The following is an 8,611-nucleotide window of genomic DNA, read 5'->3' on the forward strand; positions in this document are numbered from 1 at the left end:
GAGGGCTAGGGGTAGAGGACGAGGGCGGGGACGTGGGCGTCCAACTACTGCAGCGGTCAGAGGCCGTGGTCTCTCGGAGGAGAGTCCTCGACCAGAACAGGTTGGAAGAGGCAGTGGTGGGGCCAGACGGAGAGGCAGGGCCAGAGCTGGTGCATCAGCGCCAAATGTGTCACGTAGTGAAGCTCCCATGGCGAGGGCTCCCGCGGCGAGGGCTAGATTTTCAGAAGTCTGGAGGTTCTTTAAGGAAACACCGGATGACCGACGGACTGTGGTGTGCAACCTTTGCCAAACCAGGATCAGCAGGGGTTCCACCACTACTAGCTTAACTACCACCAGTATGCGCAGGCATATGAATGCTAAACACCCCACTCAGTGGCACCAAGCCCGTTCACCTCCGGCCGTGCACACCACTGCCCCTTCCCCTGTGTCAGCTGATAGTCAGCCCCCTGCCCAGGACCCTGGCACAAAAACCCCATCGTCGCCTCCACGATCCTCCACAGCATCCACCAGCGTTCAGCTCTCCATACCCCAGACGCTGGAGCGGAAAAGGAAATATAGTGCAACCCACCCGCACGCCCAAGCCCTTAATGTCCACATCTCCAGATTGCTTAGCCTGGAGATGCTGCCCTATAGGCTAGTAGAGACCGAGGCCTTTCGCAACCTCATGGCGGCGGCCGCCCCTCGGTATTCGGTCCCCAGCCGCCACTACTTTTCCCAATGTTCCGTCCTAGCCCTGCACAAGCACGTGTCAGACAACATCATCCGTGCCCTGACCAACGCCGTTTCTGACAAGGTCCACCTGACCACGGACACGTGGACGAGTGCTGCCGGGCAGGGCCACTATATATTGCTGACGGCACATTGGGTTAACTTGGTGGAGGCTGGGACCGAGTCTGACCCTGGGGCTGCTCATATACTGCCGACGCCGAGGATTGCGGGGCCTACCTCGGTCCAGGTCTTTCAGGCCTACTATGCCTCCTCCTCCTCCCACCCCACCCCACCTCCTCCTCCGAACTACCATCCGTGGGCATGGCGCCATCAGTCGCTAGCTCTAGGCACAGCAGCAGTGCCGTCGCTAAGCGACAGCAGGCGGTGTTCAAACTGCTGAGCCTAGGCGATAAAAGGCACACCGCCCAAGGACTATTACAGGGCATCACGGCACAGACTGATCTGTGGCTGGCACCGCTGAACCTGAAGCCAGGCATGGTTGTGTGTGACAACGGCCGTAACCTGGTGGCGGCTCTGCAACTCGGCAGACTGACACATGTGCCATGCCTGGCCCATGTGTTAAATCTGATAGTTCAGCGTTTCCTCAAGACATACCCCAATCTGTCTGATTTGCTCACGAAGGTGCGCCGCATCTGTGCGCATTTCAGGAAGTCCAGCACAGATGCTGCCACTCTCAGGGCAGCGCAGCGTCGCCTCCAACTGCCCGCTCACCGACTGTTGTGCGACGTACCCACGAGGTGGAATTCAACATTAACCATGTTATCCAGAGTTTACCAGCAGCGCAGAGCGATTGTAGACTGCCAGATGTCAACTTCCACCAGAACTGGTAGTCAGGTCAGTCAGCTTCCTCAAGTCTACAATGAGGAGTGGACGTGGATGTCTGATATCTGTCAGGTGCTGAGTAACTTTGAGGAGTCAACACAGATGGTCAGTGGCGATGCCGCCATCATCAGCCTCACCATCCCGTTGCTTGGCCTTTTGAAAAACTCTCTGATCAGCATGAAGTCGGAAGCTTTGCGCTCGTCACAAGAGACGGGGGAAGAAGATTGCCTTGTTGATAGCCAAAGCACCCTCAGGTCTGTTTCTCAGCGCATATCGGTGGAGGTGGAGGAGGATGAGGAGGAAGAGGAGGAGAATGTTGGCGAGACACAAGAGAGGACCAATGTTCAGTCCTTCACTGTTCAGCGTGTATGGGCAGAAGAAGAGGAGTTGGAGGAGTTGGAGGAGGAGGAAATGGGCAGTCAGGCCAGTGAGGGGAGTAAATTCTTGCGCGTTGGGACTCTGGCGCATATGGCAGATTTCATGCTAGGCTGCCTATCCCGTGACCCTCGCGTTCAAAGAATTTATTCCAGCACCGATTACTGGGTATTTACTCTCCTGGACCCACGGTACAAGCAAAATCTTTCCACTCTCATCCCTGGAGAGGAAAGGAGTGTGAGAATGCATGAATACCAGCAGGCCCTGGTGCACAAGCTGAAACAGTATTTCCCTTCTGACAGCGCTAGCGGCAGAGTGCGTAGTTCTGCGGGACAAGTAGCGAGGGAGAGTAGGCGAGCAGGCAGCTTGTCCAGCACTGGCAAGGGTACGCTTTACAAGGCTTTTGCCAGCTTTATGTCACCCCAGCAAGACACTGTCACCTGTCCCCAGTCTCGGCACAGTAGGGCTGATCTTTACAGAAAGATGGTGAGGGAGTAAGTAGCTGACCATACCATCATCCTAAATGATCACACAGCTCCCTACAACTACTGGGTTTCAAAGCTGGACATGTGGCACGAACTGGCGCTGTACCCCTTGGAGGTTCTTGCCTGCCCTGCCGCTAGCGTGTTGTCCGAGCGGGTTTTCAGTGCAGCTGGTGGCATCATCACCGATAAGCGTACACGCCTGTCGACTGACAGCGCTGACAGGCTAACGCTTATTAAGATGAATAAAGCCTGGATTTCTCATAATTTCCAATCTCCACCAGGTGAAGGAAGCTCAACCTGAATAATTTATGCACTCCTCCTCCTCATTTTCCTCCTTCTCCTCCTCTTTGTACACTAAAGCAGAGGAAACTGGCTATTTTTTGACAGGGCCCACTGGCTCTAGCTATAGTACTTTATGCATTTAATTTTTCTGGAGGGCCACCTACCCGGTCCTCTATTTTAAACAATTTTTGGGACTGCCACATACAGGCACTCAATCTATTCAATTTTTTTGGAGGGCCACCTACCTGCTCCTCTGGTTTGAAAACTTTTTTGGACTGCCACATACAGGCACTCAATCTATTTCATTTTTCTGGAGGGCCACCTACCTGCTCCTCTGGTTTGAAAACTTTTTTGGACTGCCACATACAGGCACTCAATCTATTCAATTTTTCTGGAGGGCCACCTACCTGCTCCTCTGGTTTGAAAACTTTTTTGGACTGCCACATACAGGCACTCAATCTATTTCATTTTTCTGGAGGGCCACCTACCTGCTCCTCTGGTTTGAAAACTTTTTTGGACTGCCACATACAGGCACTATCCAAATTAAATTGTCTCCATAGCAGCCTCCACACGTTGTCTCCATTGCTACCTCCAAAAGTCGTCCATATAGCTGCCTCCATACATCGTCCCCTTATCAAACGAGGTGTGTCAGGCAGAAATTTGGGTTGTTTTCATGGATTCCACATCAAAGTTGTTAACTTTGTCGCCACCCTGCTGTGTTATCCACAAAATATACTGGCAAACTTTAATGATTAACCGATATTATTTCAGCGCTTCTTGCGCATCTGTTGATTACACTGCTGTGTAATCCACAAAATATACTGCCAAACTTTTACCATTTACGGATATTATTTCAGCGCTTCTTGCGCATCTGTTTACATTCCCCTCACCCGCCATATCCCAAACTTATAAGAACGCTACTACACTTAACTTGGTGGAGGCTGGGACCGAGTCTGACCCTGGGGCTGGTCATATACTGCCAACGCCAAGGATTGCGGGGCCTACCTCGGTCCAGGTCTCAAAGGCCTACTATACCTCCTCCTCCTCCCACCCCTCCTCCACCTCCTCCTCCTCCGAATTACCATCCGTGGGCATGGCGCCATCAGTCGGTAGCTCTAGGCACAGCAGCAGTGCCATCGCTAAGCGACAGCAGGCGGTGCTCAAACTGCTGAGCCTAGGCGATAAAAGGCACACCGCCCAAGAACTATTACAGGGTATTCCACATCAAACTTGTTAACTTTGTCGCCACCCTGCTGTGTAATCCACAAAATATACTGGCAAACTTTTATCATTTACCAATATTATTTCAGCGCTTCTTGCGCATCTGTTTACATTCCCCTCACCCGCCATATCCTAAACTTATAAGAACGCTACTACACTTGATCTTATACAAAAGTTTCTTAGAAGTGCTGTTTGGGGAGTAGCCTAGAGACAGGGGCTTGGATTGGCGAAAGCTCGCCTGGCAGCGGAGCGCCAGCTCCATCTCAAGATCCAACTAACATAGTTTTAACTGCAGCACCTTTAATCTACTACTAGTTCACTGCCTCCATACATCGTCCCCTTATCAAACGAGCTGTGTCAGGCAGAATTTTCAGGTGTTTCACCAGATACATAGTGGAACGCGGCCCATCTGTCGCCGCCATGCTGGAGACCTGAAGTTGCAATCATAGCAGCGCAATATGAATTCCCCATACTGTCGCTCTTAATCATGGAAGTCGTCTTCATGGCTGCCTCCACATGTTGTCCCCTTATCAAAAGAGCTGTGTCAGGCTCATTTTTAGGGTGTTTCACCAGATACGTTATGGAACTTGGTCACTATGTCGCCACCATGCTGTGTTATCGACTAAATATACCGTCAACCTTTTGTTCACATAGGAAATCATTTCACCTCCTTTGGTGAAACCTGAGTCCATTTAGGGTATGTCGCCATGAGACTCTCTAGCCTGCCACTGCTGCCGCTGCCTCTGCATGCCGTCCCCTATAGTGTCAGGGTCAATTATTGCATGTTTTAGATGCTATCTAGCCTCATTCGGTCACTCTGTCATGGCCATGCTGTTGCCCATAATTTTGGCATAATGGTGCGATTAAGCAGCCTCAGAGGCATCCATGCATGCTGCCCCTGCTGTTTCCTGTCCATTTCCGTGGTGTTTCCATCCTTTTCTGAGGTTCCCAGGTGTTTGGCCAAGCTTCCCTGTGCAGAGCCTTGGTCCCCTTGAAAAATGCTCGAGTCTCCCATTGACTTCAATGGGGCTCGTTATTCGAGACGAGCACTCGAGCATCGGGAAAAGTTTGTCTCGAATAACGAGTACCCGAGCATTTTAGTGCTCGCTCATCTCTAATCATAAACCAAACACAGGCATTTGCATGTATACACTCATAGTGGTAGCCAACAATGGTACAGACCAAGAGATAGAGCCACCAAAACTAGCATTCTAAATAAGGTTACTTAGTTAAAGGGACACTAGCTGTTACACCAAAAGTGCTAGCTCTACCCTCAATTAGAGTATGAACATAAGAAAAAATGGGATCCAGCTCACCTCCAGCCCTGTTGTGAAGTGGAAAAGGCACGGCACCAGCCTTGCTGTGAAGGCAGACATAAAAAATATTCCAATGGTCCAGCCGATCTCCAATGGTCCAGCCGATCCTAAATGGTCCAGCCGATCTTAAATGGTCAAGCCGATCTCAATCAGACCATGATTAAGAACGCTTGAAATGCATTGGTTTTTGGGATTGCACTGTGGATTAATAAGAATATGATCTAATAAACTTGAAGTTTGAAAATACTTTCTACTGTTCCTTCTTTTATGGAAATAAACATGCATTTATCAGTGAAAAAAATCTACCCCAAAATCATATAAAGGTGAGATGATTCATTTTTAGAGGCTGTAGAGGGAGCATCAATTCCAACATCTATATCTTGGGCTCTACGTATAATATCCTGAACCATAATGTGAGCTATAAAACCAGAGATAAACTCGGTAAAATAAATAGTCAAGAATTAGATTTTTACCACAACTCACATTCCCAACGCTTGTTTACAGCTAGTATACATTAGAGATCAAGATATGGGCATCTGACGTGACACTCCTTTTCCAGTGATGTAAAAGCTGGTGCCTTTAAATTTCACTGGATGCCTGATTTGGAATTGCATTGCATTGAATATTGCTCCACTTATTACTTTTTTGGCTAAACTGCACAGTGCGCCAGATCACTCAAAACTGGTGCATGGTCTTCATTAATCTGGTGTACCCTGCCCTGCTCTGAAAGTCTGTACAATTTTGTTTGGTGCACTTTGCTTATGCTGCAGAATTGTCGTACACGTCAGTAAAAATCTGTAATAAATGTGGCACAAACTCCGACAAAATACTAACACACCCCTTCCAGTGCAAGGTCAGACAGAAAAATTGTGAAAATGCTTTAACCCCTTAACTACTAGGCCCTTTTTTCTTTTTGCGTTTTCATTTTTCACTCCCCACCTTTAAAATTTCATAATTTATTTTTCCATTTAGAGAGCTGTGTTTTCTGTGTAACAAATTGCAAACAGTGACGGTATTTAATATTCCATGCCGTGTACTGGGCAGAAGGAAGAAAATTCCAAATGCAGAGAAATTGTTGAATAAATGCATTTGCACCATATTTTGAGGGCTTGGATTCTACGTCTTTCTTTGTGAGCCCAAATGACATGTCTTTTTTATATGCAGAATATGGGGATTTTATACATCATCTATTACAATATGCAAATTGCACATTGTATTTGATGAGTCTCGGGTCTTTGTATGACCCGAGGTTGTCATGGTAACCGATCGCCATCCCCAATCACTTCACAGGGTGCAGCGATCTAATCCAAAATGTCGGTCACCAAGCGCCGCTCAGATTTAAATGCCGCTCACAGCTTTGCCGGAGGCATTTCAAGAGTTAACACCCATGACCCAAGTATACATACAAGTGCTGCAATGGCAATGATGTAAGAAGTGTATAAATGCTACCAACAGATATAAGCCCAATGTCACAGAAATGCAAAACGACCAGTGATAAACAAATAAACGCCAAAAGGTGGCAAGGTTAGTGCTAATGTGACAGAAAAGAGGATAAACTATTACCTGGCGTGCAGCCCCGACACGCGTTTGAACTGCAGCAGGACTTCATCAAGGGGACACCTTGCCGCATGAAGGGGGGTTTTGCCGGTCCCCCCAGTTCATAATTGTCAGGATCAGTGGATCCTCTGGACCACCGCGGGAGATGTAACTAGCCAACACCCGGAACCGGAGCCTAGCGGCACCTGGTATTCACCAGAGCCCGCTGCAAAGCGGGTTGGACTTGCTGCAGCAGGATACCACTAGGTCTTTCCCAGGTGTGACTAGCCCACGGTGGCAGCCGAGGTCGAGGTACCTTAGCGGATGACAATCTCGTAGACAGGTCCAGGCACAGGGTCAAGGCAGGCGGCAGAGATGCAAGTTGAGGTCCAAGCCGGGATCAGCAACAGGAGGTCCAGGCAGAAGGGGACGGGAACACAGGCACAGGAACACAGCAACACGGAGGAACACGGGAAACACAGGACTTGGGAGCGGAGACACACAGGAACGCAGGAATACACAGGAAAGCAGGAATACACAGGAACGCAGGAATACACAGGAACGCAGGAATACACAGGAACGCAGGAATACTCGCTTGGAAGCTTTCTCTAAGGCTATGAGGCACAAAGATCCGGCAAGGGTCACAGGAAGGGGAAGAAACTTATAGCAGGCCAGCGCCGAGCTGCGGGAGCCAGGGAGGACATCGCGGGAGCCAGGGAAGGTGAGCGGGTCCCGGGACCGGGGGCAGCAGGAACATCGCTGTCTCGGATCGCGGGCGCACCCGTGACAGTACCCCCCCCCTTCGGCCTCCCCCTCTTCTTCTTGCTGCCAATAAACCTCTGGAGGAGAGTCTGATCCAAAATGTTCTCTTCGGGCTCCCAGGATCTCTCCTCAGGCCCGAACCCCCTCCAGTCTACAAGAAAGAACCGCTTACCCCTCACGAACTTCACGTCCAGAACTTCCTTAACCTCATAGACGTCTGGGGAATCCGCCTCAGGAGCAGGAGGAGGGGATTGTTGGGAGAAGCGGTTCAGGATGACAGGTTTTTTAGGAGGGAGACATGGAAGGAGTTCGGTATGCGCATAGAAGGAGGAAGGCGGAGTTTGTAGGCCACTTGATTGATGCGCTTGATTACCTCGAAAGGACCAAGGAACCGGGGACCGAGCTTGTAGCTAGGTATCTTGAGTCGGACGTATCTGGAAGATAACCATACTTTTTCACCAGGAGAAAAGACGGGAGGAGCCCGACGCCTCTTATCAGCCTGGGTCTTGATACGGTCTGTAGCTCGCAGAAGAGACTGGCGGGTCTGGTCCCAAATAGAGTTGAGGTCCAACAGCAGATCCTCAACCGCAGGGACATCAGAGGGAGTAGACAGCGGAAGAGGAGGGCGAGGAATACGTCCATAGACCACGAAGAATGGAGACAAGCCAGTAGACCCAGAGTCCAGGGAATTATATGAGAACTCAGCCCAGGGTAGGAGGTTAGCCCAGTTGTCCTGACGGGCTGAGACGAAGTGACGGAGATAGCAGCCCAAAGTCTGGTTCACCCTCTCCACTTGACCATTAGACTGAGGGTGGTAGGCAGAAGAAAAGTCAAGGTTGACCTGCAGTTGGTTACACAAGGAACGCCAGAATTTTGACACAAACTGGACTCCAAGATCGGACACGATGTGCAGCGGAAGACCTTGTAGCCGGAAGATATGTCTGAAGAAAAGGCTGGCAAGCTGTGGAGAAGACGGAAGACCTGGAAGAGGAACAAAATGTGACATCTTCGAAAACCGGTCCGTCACCACCCAGATGACAGTACAGCCCGAAGAGACAGGCAGATCAGTGACAAAATCCATTG

This window comes from Engystomops pustulosus, chromosome 8 (assembly GCF_040894005.1).
Source record: "Engystomops pustulosus chromosome 8, aEngPut4.maternal, whole genome shotgun sequence".
Taxonomy (NCBI): Eukaryota; Metazoa; Chordata; class Amphibia; order Anura; family Leptodactylidae; genus Engystomops; species Engystomops pustulosus.